Source organism: Rhipicephalus microplus, unplaced genomic scaffold (genome assembly GCF_043290135.1).
Source record: "Rhipicephalus microplus isolate Deutch F79 unplaced genomic scaffold, USDA_Rmic scaffold_16, whole genome shotgun sequence".
NCBI classification, from domain to species: Eukaryota; Metazoa; Arthropoda; class Arachnida; order Ixodida; family Ixodidae; genus Rhipicephalus; species Rhipicephalus microplus.
The window spans coordinates 4244039-4256215 of NW_027464589.1; positions in this window are offsets into that span (position 1 = coordinate 4244039).

The following is a 12177-nucleotide window of genomic DNA, read 5'->3' on the forward strand; positions in this document are numbered from 1 at the left end:
TCGCCAGCAAGCAACAATACGTTCACAACATGAGATGACAAGTCATACAAAAATAAACATAGCAGCCTTGGGCACGGCAGCACAAGTAGGCACAAATCGTTCGATCGATAGCACTTCCCATAACGTTTTCTTACCTGCGCAAGAAAGACGAAAGGGTTAGACTTCATTTCTGCGGTGCCACCGTGCCCAATGTCCAGCAGTGATCCTCCGGTGGCGTATATGTTGGGCGCGAGGTGCGCCCCCTGGGCTCTGCCGCATACTGCGTCGACGCTGATGGTCGCCGCTGTGGGGCTTCCGTGCCGATATCCGCTGTGATGGCACATGTGCTGCGCGGACGACACACCAAAACTGGATTCGGCGACGAGCTGCGTTGTGTTGCCTCGTTGTGGTTCGCTTCTTCCATCCTGCGCAGCCGGTATCAGCAGCAGTGTGGCGAGCAACTGCGCAAGAAAGACGAAATGGTTAGACTTCATTTCTGCGGTGCCACCGTGCCCAATGTCTAGCAGTTATCCTCCGGCGGCGTATATGTTGGGCGCGAGGTGCGCTCCCTGGGCTCTGCCGCATACTGCGTCGACGCTGATGGTCGCCGCTGTAGGGCTTCCGTGCCGATATCCGCTGTGATGGCACATGTGCTGCGCGGACGACACACCAAAACTGGATTCGGCGACGAGCTGCGTTGTGTTGCCTCGTTGTGGTTCGCTTCTTCCATCCTGCGCAGCCGGTATCAGCAGCAGTGTGGTGAGCAACTGCGCAAGAAAGACGAAAGGTTAGACTTCATTTCTGCGGTGCCACCGTGCCCAATGTCCAGCAGTGATCCTCCGGCGGCGTATATGTTGGGCGCGAGGTGCGCCCCCTGGGCTCTGCCGCATACTGCGTCGACGCTGATGGTCGCCGCTGTAGGGCTTCCGTGCCGATATCCGCTGTGATGGCACATGTGCTGCGCGGACGACACACCAAAACTGGATTCGGCGACGAGCTGCGTTGTGGTGCCTCGTTGTGGTTCGCTTCTTCCATCCTGCGCAGCCGGTATCAGCAGCAGTGTGGTGAGCAACTGCGCAAGAAAGACGAAAGGGTTAGACTTCATTTCTGCGGTGCCACCGTGCCCAATGTCCAGCAGTGATCCTCCGGCGGCGTATATGTTGGGCGCGAGGTGCGCCCCCTGGGCTCTGCCGCATACTGCGTCGACGCTGATGGTCGCCGCTGTAGGGCTTCCGTGCCGATATCCGCTGTGATGGCACATGTGCTGCGCGGACGACACACCAAAACTGGATTCGGCGACGAGCTGCGTTGTGTTGCCTCGTTGTGGTTCGCTTCTTCCATCCTGCGCAGCCGGTATCAGCAGCAGTGTGGTGAGCAACTGCGCAAGAAAGACGAAAGGGTTAGACTTCATTTCTGCGGTGCCACCGTGCCCAATGTCCAGCAGTGATCCTCCGGCGGCGTATGTGTTGGGCGCGAGGTGCGCCCCCTGGGCTCTGCCGCATACTGCGTCGACGCTGATGGTCGCCGCTGTAGGGCTTCCGTGCCGATATCCACTGTGATGGAACATGTGCTGCGCGGACGACACACCAAAACTGGATTCGGCGACGAGCTGCGTTGTGTTGCCTCGTTGTGGTTCGCTTCTTCCATCCTGCGCAGCCGGTATCAGCAGCAGTGTGGTGAGCAACTGCGCAAGAAAGACGAAAGGGTTAGACTTCATTTCTGCGGTGCCACCGTGCCCAATGTCCAGCAGTGATCCTGCGGCGGCGTATGTGTTGGGCGCGAGGTGCGCCCCCTGGGCTCTGCCGCATACTGCGTCGACGCTGATGGTCGCCGCTGTAGGGCTTCCGTGCCGATATCCGCTGTGATGGAACATGTGCTGCGCGGACGACACACCAAAACTGGATTCGGCGACGAGCTGCGTTGTGTTGCCTCGTTGTGGTTCGCTTCTTCCATCCTGCGCAGCCGGTATCAGCAGCAGTGTGGTGAGCAACTGCGCAAGAAAGACGAAAGGGTTAGACTTCATTTCTGCGGTGCCACCGTGCCCAATGTCCAGCAGTGATCCTCCGGCGGCGTATGTGTTGGGCGCGAGGTGCGCCTCCTGGGCTCTGCCGCATACTGCGTCGACGCTGATGGTCGCCGCTGTAGGGCTTCCGTGCCGATATCCGCTTTGATGGAACATGTGCTGCGCGGACGACACACCAAAACTGGATTCGGCGACGAGCTGCGTTGTGTTGCCTCGTTGTGGTTCGCTTCTTCCATCCTGCGCAGCCGGTACCAGCAGCAGTGTGGTGAGCAACTGCGCAAGAAAGACGAAAGGGTTAGACTTCATTTCTGCGGTGCCACCGTGCCCAATGTCCAGCAGTGATCCTCCGGCGGCGTATGTGTTGGGCGCGAGGTGCGCCCCCTGGGCTCTGCCGCATACTGCGTCGACGCTGATGGTCGCCGCTGTAGGGCTTCCGTGCCGATATCCGCTGTGATGGAACATGTGCTGCGCGGACGACACACCAAAACTGGATTCGGCGACGAGCTGCGTTGTGTTGCCTCGTTGTGGTTCGCTTCTTCCATCCTGCGCAGCCGGTATCAGCAGCAGTGTGGTGAGCAACTGCGCAAGAAAGACGAAAGGGTTAGACTTCATTTCTGCGGTGCCACCGTGCCCAATGTCCAGCAGTGATCCTCCGGCGGCGTATGTGTTGGGCGCGAGGTGCGCCCCCTGGGCTCTGCCGCATACTGCGTCGACGCTGATGGTCGCCGCTGTAGGGCTTCCGTGCCGATATCCGCTGTGATGGAACATGTGCTGCGCGGACGACACACCAAAACTGGATTCGTCGACGAGCTGCGTTGTGTTGCCTCGTTGTGGTTCGCTTCTTCCATCCTGCGCAGCCGGTATCAGCAGCAGTGTGGTGAGCAACTGCGCAAGAAAGACGAAAGGGTTAGACTTCATTTCTGCGGTGCCACCGTGCCCAATGTCCAGCAGTGATCCTCCGGCGGCGTATGTGTTGGGCGCGAGGTGCGCCCCCTGGGCTCTGCCGCATACTGCGTCGACGCTGATGGTCGCCGCTGTAGGGCTTCCGTGCCGATATCCGCTGTGATGGAACATGTGCTGCGCGGACGACACACCAAAACTGGATTCGGCGACGAGCTGCGTTGTGTTGCCTCGTTGTGGTTCGCTTCTTCCATCCTGCGCAGCCGGTATCAGCAGCAGTGTGGTGAGCAACTGCGCAAGAAAGACGAAAGGGTTAGACTTCATTTCTGCGGTGCCACCGTGCCCAATGTCCAGCAGTGATCCTCCGGCGGCGTATGTGTTGGGCGCGAGGTGCGCCCCCTGGGCTCTGCCGCATACTGCGTCGACGCTGATGGTCGCCGCTGTAGGGCTTCCGTGCCGATATCCGCTGTGATGGAACATGTGCTGCGCGGACGACACACCAAAACTGGATTCGGCGACGAGCTGCGTTGTGTTGCCTCGTTGTGGTTCGCTTCTTCCATCCTGCGCAGCCGGTATCAGCAGCAGTGTGGTGAGCAACTGCGCAAGAAAGACGAAAGGGTTAGACTTCATTTCTGCGGTGCCACCGTGCCCAATGTCCAGCAGTGATCCTCCGGCGGCGTATGTGTTGGGCGCGAGGTGCTCCCCCTGGGCTCTGGCGCATACTGCGTCGACGCTGATGGTCGCCGCTGTAGGGCTTCCGTGCCGATATCCGCTGTGATGGAACATGTGCTGCGCGGACGACACACCAAAACTGGATTCGGCGACGAGCTGCGTTGTGTTGCCTCGTTGTGGTTCGCTTCTTCCATCCTGCGCAGCCGGTATCAGCAGCAGTGTGGTGAGCAACTGCGCAAGAAAGACGAAAGGGTTAGACTTCATTTCTGCGGTGCCACCGTGCCCAATGTCCAGCAGTGATCCTCCGGCGGCGTATGTGTTGGGCGCGAGGTGCGCCCCCTGGGCTCTGCCGCATACTGCGTCGACGCTGATGGTCGCCGCTGTAGGGCTTCCGTGCCGATATCCGCTGTGATGGAACATGTGCTGCGCGGACGACACACCAAAACTGGATTCGGCGACGAGCTGCGTTGTGTTGCCTCGTTGTGGTTCGCTTCTTCCATCCTGCGCAGCCGGTATCAGCAGCAGTGTGGTGAGCAACTGCGCAAGAAAGACGAAAGGGTTAGACTTCATTTCTGCGGTGCCACCGTGCCCAATGTCCAGCAGTGATCCTCCGGCGGCGTATGTGTTGGGCGCGAGGTGCTCCCCCTGGGCTCTGCCGCATACTGCGTCAACGCTGATGGTCGCCGCTGTAGGGCTTCCGTGCCGATATCCGCTGTGATGGAACATGTGCTGCGCGGACGACACACCAAAACTGGATTCGGCGACGAGCTGCGTTGTGTTGCCTCGTTGTGGTTCGCTTCTTCCATCCTGCGCAGCCGGTATCAGCAGCAGTGTGGTGAGCAACTGCGCAAGAAAGACGAAAGGCTTAGACTTCATTTCTGCGGTGCCACCGTGCCCAATGTCCAGCAGTGATCCTCCGGCGGCGTATGTGTTGGGCGCGAGGTGCGCCCCCTGGGCTCTGCCGCATACTGCGTCGACGCTGATGGTCGCCGCTGTAGGGCTTCCGTGCCGATATCCGCTGTGATGGCACATGTGCTGCGCGGACGACACACCAAAACTGGATTCGTCGACGAGCTGCGTTGTGTTGCCTCGTTGTGGTTCGCTTCTTCCATCCTGCGCAGCCGGTATCAGCAGCAGTGTGGTGAGCAACTGCGCAAGAAAGACGAAAGGGTTAGACTTCATTTCTGCGGTGCCACCGTGCCCAATGTCCAGCAGTGATCCTCCGGCGGCGTATGTGTTGTGCGCGAGGTGCGCCCCCTGGGCTCTGCCGCATACTGCGTCGACGCTGATGGTCGCCGCTGTAGGGCTTCCGTGCCGATATCCGCTGTGATGGAACATGTGCTGCGCGGACGACACACCAAAACTGGATTCGTCGACGAGCTGCGTTGTGTTGCCTCGTTGTGGTTCGCTTCTTCCATCCTGCGCAGCCGGTATCAGCAGCAGTGTGGTGAGCAACTGCGCAAGAAAGACGAAAGGGTTAGACTTCATTTCTGCGGTGCCACCGTGCCCAATGTCCAGCAGTGATCCTCCGGCGGCGTATGTGTTGGGCGCGAGGTGCGCCCCCTGGGCTCTGCCGCATACTGCGTCGACGCTGATGGTCGCCGCTGTAGGGCTTCCGTGCCGATATCCGCTGTGATGGAACATGTGCTGCGCGGACGACACACCAAAACTGGATTCGGCGACGAGCTGCGTTGTGTTGCCTCGTTGTGGTTCGCTTCTTCCATCCTGCGCAGCCGGTATCAGCAGCAGTGTGGTGAGCAACTGCGCAAGAAAGACGAAAGGGTTAGACTTCATTTCTGCGGTGCCACCGTGCCCAATGTCCAGCAGTGATCCTCCGGCGGCGTATGTGTTGGGCGCGAGGTGCGCCCCCTGGGCTCTGCCGCATACTGCGTCGACGCTGATGGTCGCCGCTGTAGGGCTTCCGTGCCGATATCCGCTGTGATGGAACATGTGCTGCGCGGACGACACACCAAAACTGGATTCGGCGACGAGCTGCGTTGTGTTGCCTCGTTGTGGTTCGCTTCTTCCATCCTGCGCAGCCGGTATCAGCAGCAGTGTGGTGAGCAACTGCGCAAGAAAGACGAAAGGGTTAGACTTCATTTCTGCGGTGCCACCGTGCCCAATGTCCAGCAGTGATCCTCCGGCGGCGTATGTGTTGGGCGCGAGGTGCTCCCCCTGGGCTCTGGCGCATACTGCGTCGACGCTGATGGTCGCCGCTGTAGGGCTTCCGTGCCGATATCCGCTGTGATGGAACATGTGCTGCGCGGACGACACACCAAAACTGGATTCGGCGACGAGCTGCGTTGTGTTGCCTCGTTGTGGTTCGCTTCTTCCATCCTGCGCAGCCGGTATCAGCAGCAGTGTGGTGAGCAACTGCGCAAGAAAGACGAAAGGGTTAGACTTCATTTCTGCGGTGCCACCGTGCCCAATGTCCAGCAGTGATCCTCCGGCGGCGTATGTGTTGGGCGCGAGGTGCGCCCCCTGGGCTCTGCCGCATACTGCGTCGACGCTGATGGTCGCCGCTGTAGGGCTTCCGTGCCGATATCCGCTGTGATGGAACATGTGCTGCGCGGACGACACACCAAAACTGGATTCGGCGACGAGCTGCGTTGTGTTGCCTCGTTGTGGTTCGCTTCTTCCATCCTGCGCAGCCGGTATCAGCAGCAGTGTGGTGAGCAACTGCGCAAGAAAGACGAAAGGGTTAGACTTCATTTCTGCGGTGCCACCGTGCCCAATGTCCAGCAGTGATCCTCCGGCGGCGTATGTGTTGGGCGCGAGGTGCTCCCCCTGGGCTCTGCCGCATACTGCGTCGACGCTGATGGTCGCCGCTGTAGGGCTTCCGTGCCGATATCCGCTGTGATGGAACATGTGCTGAGCGGACGACACACCAAAACTGGATTCGGCGACGAGCTGCGTTGTGTTGCCTCGTTGTGGTTCGCTTCTTCCATCCTGCGCAGCCGGTATCAGCAGCAGTGTGGTGAGCAACTGCGCAAGAAAGACGAAAGGGTTAGACTTCATTTCTGCGGTGCCACCGTGCCCAATCACAGAACAGAAGAATGCATAACGAAGTGCGTTACTAATGAACGGAAGAATTAAATAATTCTCGGTCTTTAATGTTGTTTCTGTAGTCCAATCTACAAACGTTCGTATTAAACGAGCTTGACGGTACGAAGGCATGGAATTGGGTTCTGCAGCATGTTGTGACGCATGTGGCACTGCAGGTCACATTTATTATGTGACATCGGAATCCACACTGAGCTTGACCTATGATTATGTACCTAATCAACGGAGTATGAGTGCTAAGCTCCGCTTTTAATATTAATGTGGCTTCAAGGACGAGAAAGCAGCACGATTCGCAAGCAATCGAGCACCCGTTCTGTTTTTCTATTGCGTTGAACTGCTTGTGCCCTCAGATGCCACTTCAGTTTTTTCTTGAACAATTGTGGCGATTGGGAAAGTTGTGAGCGCCAAACAAGACGTTAACAAGAACGAGAGAGACAGGACAGATGCTGGTGAACGTCATGTGGAAGAATTAGTTTGCGCTCAAAATTTCCCGATAGCAATGCGCCATCTGGCTGAATTTCAAGTTTTGTTAAAATGTAGCAATGGCACAGACCATGGGCTTTTGTCATGTCATTTGCTACTAGTTAAACAGCGGCGGCGTATTTTAAAGTACCATGAAAATTGACGCGGTCATATTTCAAGAAGGAAGGAGGCAGAAACGCACTGTTCATGTCGTACGTGATTCTTTATCACTCGCGGAAATAAATTTATTGGTCGAAGAATTCTGTTACCTGGTCGAAGAATTCTGTTACCTCTCGGCAATCAGAGAGGCTTTTAATCTCGAGTCTCTTTATGAGATATTGCAGCCATCTTTTTCCAACAGGCTTGCGATTCTGTTGTACTGACACAACATAGCAATGACCGTGTTTTTAGATTTTCTTTCCGTTCCCATTTAGACACTTTTCCATTCATAGACATCTTTGAAGCGCGTAAGAACTTCCCGTCGCCCCTCACACGTCGTTGCATTCGTCGAGCCCACATTGCAAAAGGCTTGAAGGCAAAGTTGTTTCCACGCTCAGGTTTCTCGTACCGAAGCTTTCGCGCTCTTTGTGCACTTCAAGGAATGCAGAAAGACTACAGATCGCAACGAGCTCTACACCGTGCTTTTGGGACTGGTATGGGGCAAACTTGTTGCGAGTGGTCTCACAGTGTTCTGCAATTGTGCTTCGTTCGCTGTTCCCTGAGCTCAAGTTTGGTCGACACGCGGCGTCGTTGCGGCGCCATTGGTGTCGTGTTTCCCGTGTCTTTTCTTATACGCACTGTTCTGCGAATAAATGCCTCTGTGTAGCCGCTGGTGCCGAGGTCGCGGATTATGTTTTTCCTTCTTTCCTTCCGCAGCTGTGGTGACAATTGGTGGTTAGATTATCGGTTATTTCTTTATTTATTTTAGTTTTCTCGTTTAGCTAGTTTTCTGTATTCTTGCCCAAGAAAGGTGATCCAGAATTTTTTTTTCTCGTGGGAATGACCATAGGTATCTGCGTACATGGTTGCAGCTCCACATTTCCAAGTTGTACGACTCGGACTGCCCTGCCGACGACCCCTATTCTCTTTCTGCTCTAGTAGCCATGACCGTCACGTTCTTCCAAACCTTCTCCTCCTACCTACTTCTAAACTATTTTTTCCACTCTCCCCTTTCCCTTCAAGGGACTGAGCCGTGGTCTCGCAAGGAAAGATAGTGTCGTTTTTCCTTTTCTTCAACCAAACATTCATCCATTCAGGGGAAGCTTGCATGCAGTAACTGGTTTGGAAAGCAGGTAAGGTTCGCGGAAAGTCACCTCATCTACCCTTATTTGTTCCGGGTAGATGCTCTCGAGGTGCGCCAAAAGCGGCGACAACACGAAAGTCATACTTCGAATTCTTTAGGGCTGTTGGCTCCCCTGGTCAAAAACTCTTTGAACATGCCTGACTGACTGACAGCTTAGGAAGAGCTGTCGGAAATCGAGGCAGCTTGATTTGTTCCACGTGCCATGAGACGCGCTGAATAATTAGACGAGAGGTTGGGATCCGTCGTCAGGTATGTTTCCCACACTCTGTGGTGCTTTCAAGTCTTCCACTCCCCCAGGCCCTAGCCGGCCTAGCACTGCATGCCCTATTCTGCACGTGCGATGCAACGTTATTGCACTGTGCTGTGTTGTGCGTATTATTGCATGATGACCTACGTTGTGTTTCTCTCTCGCCGTGTGACGAACTGAGCATGCATCCTTTCTATTTCCTGTGTAGAAAAGAAGGCAGTGTTTGACTTTCTTTCTCTTTCTCCTTCTCGTTTTTTTTAATCTTTATTCGCTGCGCCGTGCTCCCTGCTGGGCTTCAGAAATTAGGCGCCTTCTTCTAACCACTACCCCCACCATTTGGGGGACGGAGATGAAGACGACAATTTCTTTGGACTGCCCTGGACTGAATGGACATGCAGTCTGTCCATTTACAGTGATCTGCAAGGCGGCTTTCCTGTAAGGTTTATTTCCTAGTCAAAAACTATCGTTCACAGACTGCTTTTCTCCCTCATTGTGTCTTTACCTCTTCGAATTCCAGCGAATGCACGCGAGCACGCGAGTACAACAAAATGTCACCTCTCCAAATTCCAGCAAAGGCACGCGAGCACAACAAGATCTCAAAAAGGTGAATGGCAAAAACAAAATGAGCGAGAAAAGCAGTCTGTGAACGAGAGTTTATGGTTGGAAAACTAACCTTACAGAAAAGCTGCCTTGCAGATTATTGCAAACTGTCTATTGTTTTCTCCTGCTGAGAATTTTAGGAAGACCACGGCTTAAAACGCGAGCACTTAGACGCTCTGAACCAGCTCTCAGAAGCTCTCATCAAGCTTCCACGATGCTACCTTTAGTGTGTAAATAGTGAACATAAACGTTGCTCTTATCAGCCTTGGCTACTCTGCTTGACCTGAGACTTGGCTAGCTCCTTCGAACACATCACGAGCAAGCAAAAGGGCACGGAGTTGTAAAATGAAAATGTGCAACATCACATCGCTTTTATTACGTGACATATTCGTTCTCCGCCGCATACGCCCGATCTTGTCCGCATATAACTTTCTAGTTTTATAGCGACGACACACCGTTGATTGCGGTCACGTCATTGAATGTCAATTAAACAGCAGTTGCATTATTTATTTGCAAATTACTTCTTCATAAAGTATGGTGAAGTAATTTATTATTTGGCCACCTGAGGAGCTTTCAAACTTGACTTATTTTTTTATCAAGACTTGAATATAATGTTAAGTTTTATTTGGTTGACTCTGAGCATTACCTTCGGAACAGAAGTACATTTGTCAGCGACAATCATTCTTAACCTCTCCCAGTGCCAGTAGGTCCGTTCAAGTTACGTGATGAAAACCAGTTTGCCGAACTATGTCATATATGACATGTCGTTCAAATGTCGGTCTCTGCATTTTTGATGAATTCAGCCGTCTTTTGTAAATTGTCTACAGGCAAGTTTTTTTATTTTGTTTTGTTCTTTTTAAAACTGGTGGTCTCAGACAAGCTTATTACGCCTCTTCTCACCACTGGATATCCGTTGTTACGCGCGGCGCCTGGGCCGACGGGGGAGGGCCACGTTCTTTGTTCATCAAACAAGTCACCGAAGGGCTGCCAGCCTGCTGTCCACCGTGTTTTGTCCATCTTAGCCGGGAAGTGAGGTGGCATTCCGACACCATAAGACGTTCGACGAGACGACCACAATGGTTTCTTGGTGTCACAGGTGCAGTGTGGTGGCCACGCCCCAATCAAAGACCTTGACTTGAGCGAGTGTGAGTGGCACCGTCAGAAATGGTGTGTGCGTCTCGTGATTCAACAGCGCATTCTGAACCCATTCCCTGATTTAGTCAAAACGTACACTTTATAGTGAGCCACCCAGCTCATTCGCAAGAGACCTCTCGCCCTGTCTGTACAGAATGTAATAAATCCTCTGTTAAGTTTGCCATCTTACTCCTGAGTGCACATGCGCTTTTTTCTGTCTCTCTACACGCCCTTTCTTGCCCCTATTTCTCAACCCCCAGTGCTAGGCAGCAAACCGGATGCCAAGATATCCCCCAGCCTTCCTTTCTCTCTCTTGCCATCTTACTGCCTTGGCATCTTCATCCTGTCTATCCAATGTCTTAAAAGGCCGGTACAAACAGATAAGTTATAGAATAAAACAGATGATGAATATTTTCTGCAGCATGTTCAGATGCTGCATATAAATGGTCATCCTCGAAAATTATCAACTTTAACACCACGGACAGGTGCTGATATACCCTGAGTAGGTTCGAGCATGTGTTATGCCTCGACGCTTTTAATCTTCATTAAACTTCTCCCTTTAGATTTCATCCTTCAGGGTTTTGTGTAGTTCTTTATCTAACGACTAACCTCCCTGTCCTTCCTCATTTATTCCTCCTCCTCGCTTCATCTAACGCGCTGCATTCGCGCTGCACTGCTACCACTTCATTTCTTCTTTATATACGCCCTGTTTCGGGCACAATTATGGGCTGCCATCTTGGACTGATAATGATGCCGTTTTCCATCCGTATGAACATGGCGAACTCGCACGCATCAAAACGCTGGGCCATTACATTCAATGTCGTATCACCATAATCATAGCTAATTACGACACAAAAACAGCAAAAATTGCTTTTAAGCCTAAGATGGCAGTGTCTATGCTTTACTGTAACTGTTACATTTATTTTTTGTCAATTTGTCCAATATGTCATTTCATGCAGCGGCCGCCGAACTCGTTCCGCTGTTCATAGTGGTACTCTCGGTCTCTGAAGCTGGATGAAGATAACTAAGAAGCCTGGTTTTTACTGGCTACATAAAATGTGAAACGAAGCTGTAAATCAAGATGAAAAAGAAGACAAATCTGTGAAAAGTCAGTACTGGCGCATAAATGGCGCGCCGATTGCGCCGATGAAAAACGTCGTCGTCGGCGGTGGCGGCGGCGGCGCGCCGACCAGTCGGCACACACCTCTACACACAAGCCACCCCCACACAAAAACGGCTGCTGCGCCGCACGGAAGTGATGCCATGCATTTTCCGGTTAGGTGCTTCGTTTGAACAGTCGAAGTGTCTAGCGGTACGTCCAAACGTTACGATAAATGCCGTTAAAGTTACGTCCAAACGTAAAAATAAACTAAAAATATTAGTTAGGTCCAGCGTGACAACAATACGAAACTGGCTTGTTTGGTATCCGAATTAGATCGGCAGCTGTGGCGTAGTTGGTTAGAGCAGCACATTGAAATCTGGTGAGGTCGGTTGGCTTGCTTGCTTGTTCCTTTCTTTTGTGGCTCTCACCCACTAAGGGGGATTGGCCAAGAAGCCGGTGGTTAATGCAAGTCAATACCTTTAGATTTTCTAGACTAAGGGAATATGATTACTGTGTTTTGACTGTGAAATTAATTTGGCGCAATGTAAAAAAAGTAAAAAAAAGGGGGAGGGAGGTCGATGGTTAATGTTCCATTGCAGTTATCGTTACTTTGTCTTTTTCTGTTTACGCGTGTAGTGTTCCAACTGCACTTCCTCATCAGCCTGACTTGCTGCTGCTAGTGGTCCCGTCCA